Below are 18,567 nucleotides of genomic sequence, written 5' to 3' on the forward strand. Positions count from 1 at the left end.
GGCAGGAAGAGCACAAGTTCGAGGTCAGCCTCAGCAATTTAATGAGATCCTGCCTCAAAATTAAAAAATAAAAAAATAAAAAATAAATAAAAATAAAGGGCTGGGAATGTAGCTCAGTTTGCAGAGCGCTTGCCTTGCATGCACAAGGCCCTGGGTTCAATCCCCAGCACCACAAAAATAAAAAATGAAAATAAATTATAAAGGGCTGGGAATGCAGCTCACTGGTAGAGAGGCCTCAGTTCAATCCCCAGTACCAAAAATAATAAATAAATAAACAAACAAACAAATAAATAAATAAATGTAAGATATAAAACTTTTAGGGGAAAAATCTGGAGAAAATCTTCAGGGATCTAAATGTGGGTGGGGGAGACACCAAAAGCATGATCCATTAAAAGAAAACCTGAAAATTTGCACTTCACAATAAAAACTTGCTCCATGAAAGATCCTATTAAAACAAAACAAAACAAAACAAAACAAAACAAAAAAAAACGGCTGGGGTTGTGGCTCAGAGTAGAGTGTTCACCTAGCACAAGTGAGGCCCTGGGTTCAATCCTCAGCACCACATAAAAATAAAATAAAGGTACTGTGCCCACCTACAACTAACATATATTTAAAAAAAAAAAAAATCTCCTTAAGAGGATAAAAAGACAAGCTACATACTTAGGAGAGAATATTTATCTACTACGTGTGTGACAAGGAACTAATATCTAAAACACTGTAAAGAACTTATCAAAATTTAATGGCCAAAACAAACAATTCAACTAGAAAATCAGTAAAAGAGAAAACATTATACCAAAGAAGCTATACAAATGGCAAATAAACAACCTTCAACATCATTAGCCATTAAGTAAATGCAAATTAAAACTATGAGATTATTATTTACCTATTAAGTTGGCTAAAATAAAATATATTGACAACACCAAATAATGGCTAAGCTTCAGAGACACTAGATCACTCATATGTTGTTGATTGGAATGTAAAATAGTACAGTCCCTTTAGAAACATTGGCAGTTTCTTAAAAAATTAAATATGCGGGGCTGGGGATATAGCTCAGTTCATAAAGTGTTTGCCTGTCAAGCACAAGGCCCTGGATTCAATCTCCAGTACCGCAAAAAAAAAAAAAATTAAATATGCAACTACCACACAAGTTGAACTTCTGGATTTATCTCTGAGAAATTAAAAACTATATAAGCTCAATACTGTAGGCAAATGCCTACAACAGCTTTATTAATAATAATCTAAACTTGGAAACAACTCAGAGGTCCTTCAATGGATAAATGGTTAAACCAAATATGATACATCCATTCTATGAAATATCAGTCAGCATTAAAAAATGGGGGGGCGGGGGGAATGGTAAATCTCAACCAGGCAGGTGTGTCCAGAAGCTGAGGCAGGGAAATAGCTTGAGTCCAAGAGTTTGAGTTTAAGACCAACCTGGACAACGTAAAGAAGAAAAGAAAGAAAGAAGGGAAGGAAGAAGGAAGGCAGGAGGAAGAGGCAACACTTTCTAGCTCATTTTATGAAGTCAGCCTAAGCTTGATACCTAAACCTTAACAAAGACTTTAAAAGAAAGAAAAATAATAGGGCAGGAGGTGTAACTCAGCGTCAGAACACTTTCCTAGCATATACAAGACCCTGGATTCCATCCCCAGCCCCACAAAGAAAGAAAAAGAAAAATTACAGTCCTGTTTCATAGAAAACACATGTAACTTTCCTAAATAAAATTTTAAAGTAGAGATGAATAAATTATATGAGTGATAGGTTACAGAATACCAGTTACATTAGTGACTTACAAAAATAATGGATCTATTTTAAAGATAAAAGATTATTTTAATATTTGAAAAATCAATGTAATTCCTGACATTAATAAAGAAAAATCACATAATCAACTCAATGTATACTGAAAAAGCATTTGAAAAGCCAACATTCCATTTATGACAAATCTGATGCTCCACTAAAGACCTGCCCTAACTAGTTTTCAACATCTCAGCTAATAATTTGTAATTGCTGAGAACAAAAAGCCAAGAGAATCATTCTTGCCACCTCTTCCTCTCACACCTCATATCTGCTTATCACTTAGCAAATCCTGCCACTTCTAACTTCAAAAATACATTTAGAATCCAACCATTTCTCATCACCTCCACCACTCATCTGGTTCAAAAACAGCATCGTCTCTCATCTGATTTTGTTTTTTAAGTGTGTTAGCTCCCAGTTATCTTTTTTTAATATCAGTTTTATTAAAATATAATATACAAACTATAAATTCACCATTTGGGGTTTCTTTCTTTTTTCTCTATGTGTATGTATTGCAGGGGATTAACCAGGGCATGACACGTACTAGACAAGCACTTTACCACTGAGCTGTACCCTCAGCCCAAAATTCACCAAATCTTAAGTACACAATTCAGTGGATTTCACTATATTTACAGAGTTGTATAACTATCACCACAATATAATTCCAGAATATTTCCATCACTCAAAAAGAAACTCCATACCCTAATCACTGACAATCACAAATTTACTTTGTGTCTCTGTAGACCTGCCTACTATTCTGGGCATTTATATAAATGGAATTATACAATGTGACCTTTTATGAGTGGCTTCTTTCACTTAGTCTAATGTTTTCAAAGTTGCAACCAGTCTATACCAGTCCTTCATTCCTTTTTGTGCTAAATAATATTGTGTAGCATAAATATACCAGATTTCATTTACTTATTCATCAGTTGATGGACATCTGAATATTATGAATAATGTCACTATGAATATTCATATATTAGTTTTGTGCGGACATGTTTTCATATCTTAGGTATACGTCTAAAGGTGGAATTGCTAGATCATATGGCATCATAAACAAGAGGTTTGGTTGGTTGGTTAGTTGGGGATTGAACCCAGGGGTGCTTTACCACTGAACTACCTCCCCAGTTCTTTTCTATTTTATTTTGAGACAGGGTCTTGCTAAATGGCTGAGACTAGTCTCAAAATTTTGATCCTCCTGCCTCACAGCCTCCCAAGTTGCTGGAATTGTCAGCATATACTCCTGCACCTGGCTGTCTGTTTAACCTTTACGGAACTACCATACTGTTATCCAAAGCAGTGGCATCAATTTCAGTTTCTACTAGCAATGTATAAAGGATTCAGATTTCACTACATCCTCACCTATACCTGCTATTAACCTTCTTTTTAATTATGGCCATTCTAGTTGGATCTAGCTTGACTTAGTTAGTTTTGATTTGTATGTCCCTAATCTGAGTATCCAAATAATGTTTAGAGAAAAAAATATGATATATAAAACATACAAAGCTGGTACTGTCTCCTAATCACCAGTTTTGCTTTATATATCCAACTTATTTAAGTTCTACTTATTCCACTATAAGTGATGCTCATATTTAACTCTTTTACTATCTGATCTTATGTATCATCATTTTTTCATGAGTCTCATTATTAAGACACAAATTTTTTTTTTTTTTTTTTAAGACACAAATTTAAACAAGCATATATAGTTTCTTCACATACAAACCTGACCTTAATAGAAATGTATTCTAAAAGGATATGGAAAATAAGAATGAATAAGGTTTGATATATTTTGGAGAAATGTGAAAAGACTGGCTCATATAAAGAAACTAAAAGTAGTTTATTATTAATAATACTATGAAAATAAGTTCCATATATACTTATTTTCCAAACCCCTCTACCTCTAATATTCAATTTTAAAATAACAGAGAAAACAATCGATACTTACTCCCTGATAACCACACCATACCATTCCAGCCCAGTAAGCAGAGGTCTTAACAACTCTAGTTGTTTGTTTGTTTGCACTACAGGGGATTAAATCCAGGGGCTTGCATATGTTAGGCAAGAACTCTACCACTGAGCTACACTTCTAGTTCTTCTAAAATTTTAAGACAAGTTTTTGTAATGTTTGCTAAAATATGCTGGGTGCAGTGGCACACATCTGTAATCTTACCCACTTGAGAGGCTAAGGCAGGAGGATTGTAAGTTTGAGGCCAGGTAGGGCACCTGAGCAAGACCCTATCTCAAAAATAAAAAACAAAAACGACTGGGGTTGGGTATGGTTATGCAAGCCTATAATCATAGCAACGTGGGAGGCTAAGGCAGGAGGATCATAAGTTTGAAGGCGGTCTCAGCAACTTAGTGAGAACCTGTTTCAAAATAAAAGTAAATAAAAAGGGCTGTGGTGATCAAGTGCTCTTGGATTTAATCCCCATCACAAAAAAGAGAAAAAAAAAAAGTTGCCAACTATACTAGAGTGAACATAAACTCTACAGTGGTATGGCTATGGTCAATACTGCCATTAAAGTGAACATACCAATAATGCCACATAAAACAAAAAACAAACAAAAAAAATCTCCAACTGAAAATTCCATCATCAACACAAAAAATTTCACATATCATTTTATGAATAAACCTATTGTTATATGTAGGATATTGTCAGGACCAGTGACTTTAAATAACTTACCACTGTCACTGTGAAATAACATCCAAAAAATAATACATTTCTATAACAACAAAGATGTTCTGGGTGCTGGAGATGTAACCCAATGGTAAAACATTTGCCTAGGATGCACAAGCCCTGGGTTCAATCCCCAGAACCACACACACACACACACACACACACACACACACACACACACACAAATTCTATTTAACACTCATTATCAGTTATTTAGGAAGAACAGGCTTAAGAAAATTGATACTAACAACTAAATATGTTAAAAATGAATTAGCTCTTTAAAATCATCAAAATAAAGGAACACCACCAAAAAAATTCCCCTCTACAGGATCCAAACATATCATGATTCCAGACAGATCAGAAATCACATCCCTTGAAAACAAATGCTACCAAGAATCAACACAATAGATCTTTACTTGGGGTTAGGTTACCTAAAAGATGAATTCAAGTGTACCGTATAATAAGGGTAAAACAGATACTAAAATTTCATGGAAGTACAAAAGATATGTCACTACAAAAGACAATTAACAGAAAATGTAAACAATCACCTTAAAAGATACTTACATGTTATAAGAAATATTATAACTGATAATCAAAGATAACTTAAACACTGATGAAAATGAGTATGGTTAAATTATAGCAAAATCACCCTTTTAAATATCATACAGCAGTTTTAAAAAATAGCGTGTAGAAACCAGACAGCTCTGAGACATGTTGCTAAAGATAAAAACCAGTTGCTGAATAATATAGTTTTTGTTCAAAGAATGGCAGGAAAATAGTTTTCACTATGGTCCCTCAATATTTTCTATAATCTGAACCACTTACTGCAGTACTAGTCCTGCTTAATTATTTTAGAGCCTTCCATTAATGGTTTTACTGACATATTTTCTATTTCTTGTTCGCTTAACATGTTTTCTACATGGTTTGTCTCCTCAGACCCAAAAGAATCTGAGATGCTATAGGAATATGCAAATACAGACACAAAGCCCAGCTTCATCTGCAACATTATGAAAAGGGACTGTGCATTATGTGGCAGAGCCCTGTGCTCTCCTACACTACACCAGCTAGGCAGAGCCTGGAGAGAGTGACCGCCCACGGTGTCTACATTGCAACCAACTTACAATTTCATCTACATATGTTTGTCTCCCCAACTAGCCATATTCTTGGAGAACATGAATCATATCATATACTCCACTCTAGCCTTAGCATAGTTCCATGCATAAAATAAGCACACAAATAATAATTGTGGATGGCTAACAATATATAAAATATGAATGAGCAAGAGAGGCATTTTAGAGATACAGAAACTAAAACACTCATTAAATGGAAAAACTGGGACCACAATATACTTCTTTAGATTCTCTAAGGCAAGATGTTTTATACAACCACCAGCTTCTTTAGAAATTCTAATAAAAAAAAAATCCATGATTATTTTTTTCTCATAAGACATTGTTCTTTTAATCATTCAACTATATAAGTGAAAGCTTGAAAATCTATGTGTAAAATATCCTACGATTTTAATAATACTTACCGTCTGTCTGGCATTGTTGATACTGACATGCTTAGTAAGACCACAGTTGATACCTGCAAACTCTACACCTCTTCCTGTTATCCAATATAAAGTCTTCTTACTATAAAATAAAATACATCATATATTAAAAGCAAACTCATATCAAATTACCATCTTAAATGAAATCAAATCCAAAATAGAATGTTCATAATGTAAACATGACATTCCAAAGAGAAAGCCATAAAAAAAGATAAGACTTCATTCACCATCAATGGAAGGGAATATTACACTCTGAAAATGGTTATATAAAGGGAGAGAACTAGGCATTTATTCTGCCTTTTTATGTAGAATGCTATTTCAAAGTAATAAAATAGACCTAGTTGATGAGGGAAACCTTTATAGAGGCAGTTACCTACCTTAACTCAATGTAAAAGGAAAAGTAGAATTTGAAACAAATCACCATTTTGTAACACATAATTCTGATAATCATATAATTCTGATAATCACATAATCACCAATCAAGAATTATCAATGAAAAGGGAAAAAAAGAAGTTCCTGCTAGAGTTGTTAGGGTGCAGCTCCTTGGACCAGGTGTTGGTACTATAATACCATCCTCCCTCTGGCCATCAGCCAAGCTCCCAGGCTTCTCTGGCTCCTTCTTCTACCCACTCCAGCTATCCAGAGCTGGCCTACCCCCTACTTCCATGACTGGTCTAACCTGTTGTCTTTTCATCTGTTCAAGAGGAGACTGAAAACAAAGAGAACAAGACAAAAAACAAAGTCTGTATGTCAGCTTTTATTTTTTAATCACTTGTTTGCAGTTTCACAAATAAGTGATAACAGAACCTCCAAAACAAATTGTCAATGAGGAGCTGGGAGTGTGAATCAGTGGCAGAGCACTTGCCTGGCATGTGTGAGGCCCTGGGTTCAATTCTCAACACCTTTATAAATAATAAAGGTCCATCAACATCTAAAAAAAACTTTTTAAAAAAATTGTCAATGGATGCTAAAATCATTACTAGGTGAAAGACTAATAGAAATTAACCTGATGGGCAGGGGATACAGTTCAGTGGTAGAACATTTGCCTGGTGTGCATGAAGCCCTGGGTTCAACTTCCAGCATGCAAAAAAAAAAGGGAGAGAAAAAGAAAAAATTGACCTGGTGCCATATTAACATACCACAGATTACTGCTCAAGGCAAAAAGAAAAATATAACTTTACAATGAAATAATCATCAGTCTGTCACTAACCTTGATGACCAAAAGTAACACTGTAATAATGCAACAAGATATTACTTGCCTTTCAACACAAAAAACTCTGAAGTATGAAGTATTACTAAATGAAATACTCTTCCAAAATGTTTTACCTAAGTCTACTCATACCTTTATATCTAACTCCCAGTTTACAGGAATTACAGGACACAGAGAAAGCAGTCACACTTCATCATGAGAAATAATCAGCAATATAAATTAGTATGGCCTCAACAGAATTAACAAGTCAATATCATGGCGAAGGACAGGAAGGTGGAAAAGTGGGAGACTAAGAAGGACAATTCAATCAAATGCAATTGGTAGCCCTTGATTGAAACCTGGTATTTAAAAATAAAAAGCAGCAATGAAGGACATTTTGGGAACAATTGGAGAAACATGAATATGGTATGATTAGTATATATGAAGATATTATTGATAATTTTACTAAGAATGATAACAGACAGTCAAATATGGTCGCCAAGGATCGGGGGAGGGAGAAAAGGAAGTTGTTCAACGGATACAGAGTTTCATTTTGTAAGAGGAAAATGTATGCCTATAGTTAAGATGACATTTTTAAATGGTTAGGATAAATCAGGCAAAGTGCCAAACAACTGTAATCCCAGCAACTCAAGAACTCAGGCAGGATTGCAAGTTAAAAGCCAGCCTCAGCAACTTAGTGAGGCCCTAAGCAACAGGAGACCCTATCTCAAAACAAGTAGAAAAGGCTAGCTTCTCTGGCTCACTGGTGGAGGGCCCCTGGGTTCAATTCCCAGAACCACAAAAAAAAAAAAAAAAAAAAAAAAAAAAAAGGATTAAGATGTAAAGCGTTAACTACAAAGAAAAAGAGGTAGTGATTTAGCAGCAAAAGAGAATATTCACTCCAGAGAAGTACAGTAAGATCCAGAAAAGAAAATCACAAATAGAAATCCTGAAAAATGAATTATATTTAATTGCAACTACACAATTAATTACCAACTCTGGGTCCCCTGACAAATAACTTTACTAGATCCTGACAGCTCTGGAAATGATCTGTGAAACTTACTCCATCTGTTACTTTGTATTCCCCAATGACTATGCAGATATCATATCCATTCCCCATAATTCAACCTGCCCCCTTACCTACCTACCTAAGGGGCTCTTCTTCCCCATTTCCCCAGGTACTCGCTATTTCTCTTACACCTAATTATTCGCTTCCCTCATCAAGTAGGCTAATATGATACCTCTGCTTCACACATGCTCTGTCCAGAAATCCCTCTTCCTCATTCCCCAGAAGTCATACTTCTTGGCTCAATTAATTGTACTTTAGGAAAGTTTTCCACTCTCCCAAAATCTAACTTTAGGAAAGTTTTCACTCTCCCAAAATCTAACTTAGATTCAGTTCTTACTGCACTTTAGGCATACCTTTATCTTAGCGCCTTTGTGTTTATTTGTTTAGACTACTAGTATAAGCATCTTACAGATACATGTCTTATTTACCAACACTCAACAAACATTTGTTATATGCTAGCACAACCAAAATGCCAATTTAGTACTCTAAAATATTGAACTTACCATTTCAGTTCCTGGAATACTCAGGTCCATAATACAGAGCATCTTCTTCCTACAAATAAAGTACCTACAAAGATAAATTCATAATCAGAAAAGTAATTAAGAATTACAGTGAAGCCAGGAGTGTTGGCACACACCTGTAATCCCCGCAGCTCTGGAGGTTGAGACAGGAGGTTGAGGACAGCCTCAACAAAAGCAAGGCACTAATCAACTCAATGAGACCCTCTCTAAATAAAATACAAAATAGGGCTGGGGATGTGGCTCAGGGGTGAGTGCCCCTGAGTTCAAAAAAAAGAATTACAATTGAAAGCCAGGCATGTTGGTGCACACCTATAATCCCAGCAACTCAGAGGGGGCCACAGAAGGATTGGAAGTTCAAAGCCAGCCTCAGCAACTTAGTGAGGCTTTAAGCAATTTAGCAAGACCCTGTCTCAAAACTTAAAAAAAAAAAGGGGGGGGGGGGGGTGGTGATGGTAGGCAGCTGGGCAGGTAAGTGACCCTGGATTCAATTCCCCATACCAAAAGAAAAAAAAAAAAAAAAAAAGAATTACGACAGAGATTCTTTTTGAATGACTAGAACTACTTCCTGACTCTACCCTACTGTGGGTCCAATTTTCTGTTAAGAGTCTTCGTCATGTAAGTGACATCACATGACCTCATCCCCTCAACTACAGGAACTGGTCAAGAGATGGACAAGTGACCAAACCTATCTAGAGCCTCTGACATGAGATTCTAAGTAGACAAGCCTATGCTGCCAGGAACTAGTAAGAGGAATGAAGCCCATATACACTCTAAGTATAGGAAAGGCTCTCCTAGGGGCAAACTGACACCCTAGTTCCTCATGTTCATCTCTATCATACAATTTCTATTAAATGGTCATATGAACCAATAACCACTCCCCAGCTATTTTCTATCTTCTGCACCCAAAAAGTTCTAACTAATAAACAGAAACTGAATAGGTAGAAATTAGATGTCAAAAGGGTATTTTTCATTCAGGCTATAAATGGGTCTAATATGCCTTTCCTGGCTTAGAAATTTTTCATCTATCAGATACAATGTCCCTGTCCTTTCCCTACTAGATACACCCTAAAAGTACTATTTAATTCCCTTTTTAATATACTCAATGTAAACTGCATCATTTGAAGATGCTTAATTTACTTCTCTCCTTTGTTACAACCTAACCAATAAATGGTACGAGATGACAATCGATCATTATGTGATAAGAGAACAGAGTGCTAGAGAAATAAACCAGAGATTCATGTAACCCACATGTGTATCAAAGAGGGCTTTCTCATGAAGAAACTGCTTAGAAACAACCTGAAAGACAAGTATGAGTTAACAAAGCAAAAGAGGAGGTAAGGAGAGATAAGCTTCTATGCTAAGGTCTATATATTTAATGAACTTTGTATCTTAAGGGAGAAATCAAGTAACTCAATGGAACCAGCATATTGAGGGCAAAGAGCAACAGTGACAAGAGAATGAAAACGTTAATTGGAAGCCAAATCATGAGGGTCCTGAGTTCAGACTTTATCCTGAAGGCAATGAAAATCCACAAAAAAAGGTTTTAAGTAGAGGAGTTACATGCTTGAATGTGTTAAGATGACTATAGCTACAGAGAAGGAAATAAAAAGAGGACTGCAGGACAAGACCGGAAGCAGGGAGACCAGTCAGGAGGCCACTGCAGCAACACAGGTGAAAGATGATACAGCCTGGAGTAGGACAGTAGCAGTAGAGATTAAGAAAAGGAATATAGGGCTGGGGTTGTGGCTCAGTGGTAAAGCACTTGCTTCACGTGCTGAGGCACTGGGTTCAATTCTCAGCACCACATATAAATAAATGAAAAAAATAAAGGTCTATCAACATTCAAAAAAGAAAGAAAAGGAATATATTAAAGAGATTATTAAAGAAAAATAATACAATAATACAGTGGGGCTCAGTGATAATCAGAACACGAAAGAGAAAAAGAATGAACATTAGAAGCGCTGAGGACATACACAGTTCAGTGGCAGAACACTTGTTTAGAATGCACAAGGCCTGGGAAGCACTGCAAAAAGGAAAAAGTAACTACAAAGTAACAGCAAACTAAAGAAAAATATTTTCAAGAAAAAGACAATTATATTCTGGGGGCTTGCTCAGTTTTAAGAAAAATAGCTTGATCCAACAGATGATCAAAGGTTATATAGACAATCCACATTCAGAAAAACAGGATCCACCATCAGTCTAGCAAGGTTTAGTGAAACTGGTACACCCAGGGCCAGTTCTCAGGCAAGTGTTAACAGTGTGGATTCTTTGATCCAGTAATTCCACTGACTGGTAATTATAAAAATCTAGCTAATTTAAAATAGGCCTCGGGGCCCACACCTCTAAATCCCAATTACTTGGGAGACTGAGGCAGAAGAATCTATACATAGCAAGACCCTGTCTCAAAACACAAAATAAAAAATAGCTGGGGGTGTAGCTCAGTGGTAAAATGCCCCTTGGGTTCAATCCCCAGAATGGGGGGAGGGGAGGGAGCAGGGGTTTCAATCTCTTAATTCCAAATGTAAATTACTTTTAAAGGCAAGGATAGTTATTTACTGCTTCACAAAGCAAACCGAGTTTCTTCCCAAACTTAATGTTATTTTGTATATATAAAAAACTTGAGGCCTGCTGCAGTGGCACATGGGCACACACTTATAATCCCAGCGACACAGGAGGCTGAGGTAGGAGGATCCCATGTTGAAGGCTAGAGTAAGCAACCTATCGAAACCCAGTTTCAAAATAAAAAACAAAAAGGACAGGGGATGTAGCTGAGTGAAAACACCCCTGGATTCAATACAGGGTTCGAGGGAAGAAGCGGGACAAGGTGGGGAAGGTGTTGAAGGGAAGGCAAAGTTATTTATTTTCCAAAATTCACATTGACTAATAAATTGCCTATCAAAAGACATGCATAATCGTGAATAATCATAAAGAAGGAAAGAAGTGCTAACTTCTCCTTTTTTTTTTTTTTTTTTTGAGACAAGCCCCCCGCCCCTCCGTGTTTAACTGGGGTCTCAAGCAACATTTCACCCTACAGGCCTGAGCCACAGGCTGGGCTTGAAGGAGAAGTGCTATAAGGAAAATAATTAACACTTTAAAAGAAAATGCACCTGCACTGATATTAATTTAGCTTCTACATAACATACTGTGCCTATTTTAATGCACTTTAATGAAGGAAAACATGCCTTTATCATAACTCAGGTCATTTTTTTCTATACAGTTCAGTACTCCCATTCTCTCCCCTTCAAGGCAACTAAAGTCAACAGGTGCACAAACTGATATTCTCAAGTACTGTATAATGATCTGTAGAGCTTTTTTTTTTTTCTTAATTGTTTTACAGGCTAGTCTTTTTTTCTTTAACTGTACCCTCCCTGCAGAAGAGCAGCCATTTCTATCCTATTCTCCCACCACCTCCAGCATACCCATCCACACATAGCACTTAAAAAGCCATTGGAACCAAAAATTGATTTAATTTCTGACCTTTGAAAAGAAACGATGTTAAAATATAAAAAAATAGAACCACGCTTGCCAAAACGCAAAACATTTGTTTACATTTCCTAACGGTGTTAAGAATTCTTTGGGGGAAAACTGAAGGGTGAAGTTAAAACGAGTTGCAAAAGAGAAATGGTTTGAGAGAAAACACAGGAAACAAAAACAGAATCAAAGGTTGATACTTGTATCAAAATACAACAATTTTTGTTTTGTTTTTTAAGCGAGAGAAGAGGCAAGGGGAAACCAGTCATTGTCTTCTAAGAGGCCAGGTTCATCTGGATTTTCTCCTCCGAGTTCAACCAATCCCCACCTTTTCTGAGTTAACCAGTCTCCAGGCAAGCCGCGCTTCTTGATTGGCTTAAAGATGTCGAGTAGAAGAGCCAGCCAATCCTGCCTTCAAGTCAGAACTGTGCTATGGAGACATTACAACCACTGCATGGCGAGAATGTGTACAAACCTGTCGGTGCTACAAAGAATCTGATCTCAGTTCTATGAGGGTTGCCAAAGGGAAGATTCTTTAAAGCCAATCCTGACCGTGATCTGACATCTACAAATTTTCATTCCTCTAGCTCTCTTAAAGGAAAAACTCTTGCAACCAAAAACGAATGAGGATAAACTCTGTCCCCGGTGAGATGACTCACACTATCGAAGTCGGATTTCCAAACGGAGAGCTGGGAGAGGGTCCCGAACAGAGAAGAGCTCCAGAACAGTCCCAAAGTTGCCGTGGGGGTGGGGAGTGGAAGAGGGTCTAAGACGCACAAATACTAGGGAAGGGGTAGGTCTCCCTGCAGAACCCAAAATCCAAAGGTGTGGAGTGAGTGGCTGTGTGTTTGGACTTGAAGAAGTGAGTAAATAAACAGCTCTGCTAGGACTACGTGCTCGGGAAGGTGGCCTCAAGTTCCCAGAAGGCTCCGCCTGGGAAACACCGCAGGCGCTCCGAGGGGCGCAAGGTCAAGTCCCGGCGGAATCGGGAGGGGGCGGCCGGGGGGCCAGAGGGGCGTGTCTGGGGCCTGGAGGCCCGCCAGGCACTGAGAGGCCAGGAAGCGGCCGAGGCGCCCGCCTTCGCCCGGCCTCGGGCGGTGCGCCAGGGCCCGCCTCTCGCCGACGCCTCACTTCCCTTGTGTCCCGCGGCCGGGCCCGCGGGCCGGATAGCCCGCGTCGGCCCCCACGTTCGGAGCTTTGCTTTCAGTCGCAGCGCCACCCGCCGCTGCCTCAGGCCCTCCGCTTCGGCTCGGCGCCCCGAGATCCCTTCCCTCCCGGGCCCCTTCCCCGGACCCGCCGCCTGCCTCCCGCCCAATGCCTTTACCTGCTCCGGGAGCGGACGGAGGGCGCCGAAGCCGGAGCCGCGTCGTCGAGTGTGCGACGCGGCACCGCGGGTCCGCAGCCCTTTCCCGCCGCCGCCACTGCGCTCTCCGGCGCCGCGCAGGGCTGGCGAGCAGCTGCGGCCGCGGGGGGAGACGCGCAACGAGCGCGCGGAGCAGGGAGACACTGCCGCTCTCTGTCCGACCGGGGAAGAGCAGCCTCGCAGGGGCCAGCCGCGAGAGGGCGGGTGGGCGGCCGCGTGGGGAGGGGTCTCTGGGAGTAGGCAATGGCTGCCACGTCGCCCAGGTGGATCGCCGCCCTCCGCCTCCCCCACACCCTCGGGCTGCCCGCCGCGACCTCTGGTTCGTCCCGGGGCTCCGCCAGGGCGCGTCGACCCGCCCCGTGGGGCCGGCCCGGGCGACCCGAGCCCGCCGGCGCTCCACCTCTCCCTCTCCCTCAGGAGACCGAGCCCCGGCCGGGCCGGTTCTACAGCTTGGAGCCCCGAGCCCCCGAGGGCTCGCCGAAAGCCTGTGGCTTCCCCTTCCTTGTCGGGGGCACCGGAAGGAGCAAGCTCCTGTCGGTTGGTTAGGTTCGGGGGAAGGCAGGAGCCGTTTCGCGCTGCTGGATGTAGCGACCAGGGGCCCGGAATTCCTGCCAAAATAAGCAGTTCGCTGAACCACGGCAGCAAACCACTCCAGCCCTCGTTACTCTCTCCCAAGCCGAAAATCAAAACAAACACAAGGTCGAACGAGCCGGCCGAGGTGAGGGAGGAAATAAGAGCTGGGGCGGGCCCGCCAGCGTGGGGTCCCGGCTGCAAGTTGGGAGGGACGGCCCCGCGCTGCTCCCTGGGGCTGCTCACTCCGGGCCAAGAAGGGCCGCCGCAGCCGCTGCGCCCAGCGGAGAGACAAAGAAGACCGCGGCCGCCGCGGCACGGACGGAGGCTGCCTGCTCCCAACCGGTGTTGCCAACGTGCGGTCTGAACTCGCTGGCGGAAACACAAATGTGCCTGCACGTTTGCATGTGGAACCGCAGGCACCGGCTTGTGCCCACTGCAGAGCTTGAGTTTTTTTCAGGTGCCAAGAAAAAGCAATAGTGTTCTCTTCCTTTTTGCGATTGCTGTATTATTATTAGCCTGTCCTCCAAGCCTGCTTCTTTTTTTCCCCCTGAACTCTGCCTTCCCTGGTTTATTTGTTCTGTGTTCTGACATGAAGTATTCCAGGTTACGAAAAATTCCCACCCTAGCTTTCTAACTGGTGATGCTATTTACTGGTGGTGATTTTGCTTGGCTTTTTGTTTTTGTTTTTGTTTTCTTCTGTTCCCTCTCTTTGCAGTTACTTTGTATCCCACTTTTACTATTTTTTTCACAGAATAGAGAAATGAAATAACCTTATGACCAAGTATTACTTTGCTTGGAGAAGACATGCTCTGTCAGTGTTGTTAGGGCACTTGCAACACATCTTACACTGTTTGTAAACAGTGTAAATTTGGCGAAAGTGCAAGTTAATTTTTTTCTTCATTTAGATCTAATTGGTGCCCCTACTCACACTCAATGAGAACATTCTACTGATTTTTCTAGAAACCTGTAATATTTAAGCAGGGAACTCAGGATGGTAAATTTTCTGATAAAGTCACCCACACAAGAAAAAAAAGGAGGGGGGATTTTTTTCCTTTTTTTTTTTTTTTTTTCTTTTTGAGTTCCAGCGTTAAGAAATTACTATGCAAACACCTTTATTAATGCTTTTACTAAATGTCAAAAACAAAAATTGTAGTAACCCAGAATCTCAAGATATAAATAGCCATTGCTGAGAACCTAATATTAACTTTGCCTCTCAACAGTCCTTAAAAGAGGCTAATAACTGTAATATATGCCACTTTGGAAATGAAAGAAACCTAGTAATTATAAACTTCAAACAAGTATAGCAAATTAATGTTAATTTTGTTCATATGAAATATGTTCAACATGATAATAAAAATTGAATTTAAATTCTTTGTTTTCCTTTGAACATCTGTTAAGGATTTATTGCATCTTAAATCTGAACAATAAGAGATGAAGTGTTTTTGACATTGGAGAAAATATTTCAAGGCACAAAGACAACATCCAGGCCAAATAGTTTTTTAAAACTTTTTTTTTTTTCTTACTCTGTCAGGAAAAGAAAAACATCGATATCATAAAATTCTGAAAGTCAGACTCAAATGAAGAACAAAGCAATCTTTACTCAACATTCACAAGGCCAGCCTTCCTTTGTGGATGTTTAAAGATTTCCTCCTCCCTTATTGGTTCAAACTCTAAGCCAATGGGAAAAGTACAACACATCTTTCAAAGGGAGAGGCAGCTTTAGGTTGACAAGGAATAAACGGATTATTTTCTTGCTCATTCACATTCAAGATCATGTATCTTGTAATTTGTAAGAAGAAATTTAAAAATCTTTGAATTATTGAATATCTTGATGTGGGTGCTACTCCAACTCACACCCTACTCTCTATAGAAGACCAGTTGGTTGTATTACAATTGGTTATGCTACAGTTGACTATGTGACATTATTTAATACTCTATAATGACAGGTGAATATGAAAAATGGTGAAACACCTACTAAACACTTTTAAAAAGCTGAATTCAGGCTTTTTTTTTTTTTTTTTTTTTTTCTTTTTCTTTTTTTTTAAAGAAAGGATCTCACTTTTGCTGCCCAGGTGTTCATCTCTAACTACAAGGTTCAAGGAATCCCCCCAAATCAGCCTCCCCAGTAACTGGGACTGACCATAGGTATAGGCCACCACACCTAGCTGGTCTAATGTTTTAGAAAAAAGACTAGCCTTTAAATAGTGAAGTTTATGTTTTCAACTTTTGTAGATAAAATTGGTAAGGCATTATAAATAAATCTTTTTATTTCTCTAAGGCCACCTTTGGTCTGTTTAACGGTTAAATTCTAAACAAGTTTGTTTTCATGTAGAACATGAGTATGATTTCTTTCCAACCAAAAAGTGATCTGTGCCACCTTTATATTCTTATGAATTTGATTTTGACTTGGAGTATTCTAGTGAATTATAATTATTTACACATTTATAATCTCCCTCACTAGAACACTACTTCCTTCAAGATAGGTTTGTTTCCCATTCAGGCTTGTATTCCTTACCGCCAAACTCAGCCTTGTACAAAATAAACACTTCATGGTTGTTTGCTGAGTGAACGAATGAAAAGCATTTACTCTATGACACAGTATATGGCAAATCAAAAGAAAAATCTGTCTCAGGAATTTTTCCTTTTTTACATGATAGCTCATAAGTTGTTTTCATTCTCAATTAAACGTAGGTTAAAATTGTTGCAAGAACTATACTGAAAGAAAAATGGGACTAACATATGCTGGAATGCCTGTGTTTTTTTTATTTCAAATCTGATGGAAACAATATTAGGTAATATTGCTATTATCCAACATAAGTGAGTTTTGATGAATTCGTGTAAGATTGCTTTAGAGCTGGGGAGGTAGCTCAGTGGTACAGCACTTGGAGGACCTGGGTTGAAAGCTAGCTAGCCGAGGGGAAGAGGAGTGTCACACACCTGTTAATCCCACCTTCTCTGGAGCCAGAGCAGGGGGATTGCAAGTTCAAGTCAGCAATCCGTATCTCGAATTTTTTTTTTTTTTTTTAAATTTTAAAGGACTGGAGGTGTGGTTTAGGGGTACAGAGGTAGAATGCTTGAGCTATAGCATATGCAAACCTCAGTACCACAACAACAGTAACAAAAATTGCTTTACCACACTCAACAGGTGCTGCAAGCTCTAAACCTTGGGGAAATTACTTAAACTTAAGATTCAGTTTTCTTATCTCTCAAATGGCATAATATCTACTTTCCAATAAATTAAAATAATACCTGTAAAAGTAGAGACTTATGGTAGCTATTATTACACATTAGTGTACTCACTCATGAACAAAAGTAATTTTCTTCTTTTAGTTATCTATAAAAGACAGTTAAACTCTGCTAAAAAAATACTAAGGAAATAATTAAATCTCCTGAGGGAAGAATAGGGTACTACAAACATCTAAGAAGGGGCTGGGATTGTGACTTAGTGGTAGAGCACTTGCCTAGCATGTGTGAGGTACTAGATTTGATTCTCAGCACTACATACAAATAAATAAGTCAAAGGTTCATCAACAATTAATAAAAATATTTTTTAAAAAAGATTAATAAAAACATCTGAGAAGAGATAACTTTTCAGAATGAGGAAAATGAAGACACTCCAGTCTGAGTTAAAACTTGATGAAAAACCAAACCTATTTCTCTCTCCTGAGAAACTTAACAGCTTCCCACTATTTACATTAGCTTTTCTCAAAATTGTGAGAAAATATGTAAATAAGAGATAAATAAGTTACTCATTTCTTTTAAAGTGGAAGACTTCTCATTGCTTTTCTTCTAAATAAATTCTCAAAGGTTTTTTGATAGAGTGTGCTTTAAAACTTTAAGAGAGAGCTGGGCACCATTGCACATGCCAGTAATTCCAGCAATTCGAGAGACTGAGGCAGGAAGATTGCAAGTTCAAGACCAGCCTCCGCAATTTAGCAGGCCTTGTCTCAAAAGAAAATAACATTAAAAGAGGACTGATATGTGACTCAGTAAAACTTTAAGAAAGGGAATATAGTAGTAAATATTTCCAAACTTAGTACAAACCCTTTATTTTGAAGAGTATCTCAGGACATACTCAGGTTTTCATTCCTTTGTTTGGTTGGAATTTCATTGTTACCATTTTTGTTGCAGTACTGAGGATTGAACCCAGGAGCCCATAAATGCTAGGAAAGCACTCTGCCATTGGCCATATCCCCAGCCCTGGGTGTGTGTGTGTGTGTGTGTGTGTTTGTTTTTGAGACAGTTTTAGTAAATTAGCTTTAAACTTGCCATCCTCCCACCTCAGCCTCCTGAGTAACTGGGACCACTCCATGTGGTTGGCCACACTCGGGTTTTTTATATACACTTATCTACATGTTTGA

At 39.1% G+C, this 18,567-nt stretch overlaps 1 protein-coding gene and 1 long non-coding RNA gene across 2 annotated transcripts in view; one reads left to right on the forward strand and one right to left on the reverse strand.

Annotated features, from left to right (window-relative positions):
- Positions 1-13,325, reverse strand: part of N4BP2 (NEDD4 binding protein 2) — a 78,782-nt gene extending 65,457 nt beyond the window's left edge. The window contains exons 1-3 of the mRNA XM_079152770.1: positions 12,930-13,325; positions 8,782-8,845; positions 6,003-6,102 (exon numbers count right to left, since the gene is read on the reverse strand). The gene's annotated coding sequence lies outside the window, so the exon portion shown is untranslated. The remainder of the gene's footprint in view (positions 1-6,002; positions 6,103-8,781; positions 8,846-12,929) is intronic.
- The window catches only part of LOC306669065, a 512,353-nt gene that overhangs the window by 468,039 nt on the left and 25,747 nt on the right, over positions 1-18,567 (forward strand). The gene's annotated exons all lie outside the window — the stretch shown is intronic.

This window comes from Sciurus vulgaris, assembly GCF_902686455.1.
Source record: "Sciurus vulgaris genome assembly, chromosome: 9".
Taxonomy (NCBI): domain Eukaryota; kingdom Metazoa; phylum Chordata; class Mammalia; order Rodentia; family Sciuridae; genus Sciurus; species Sciurus vulgaris.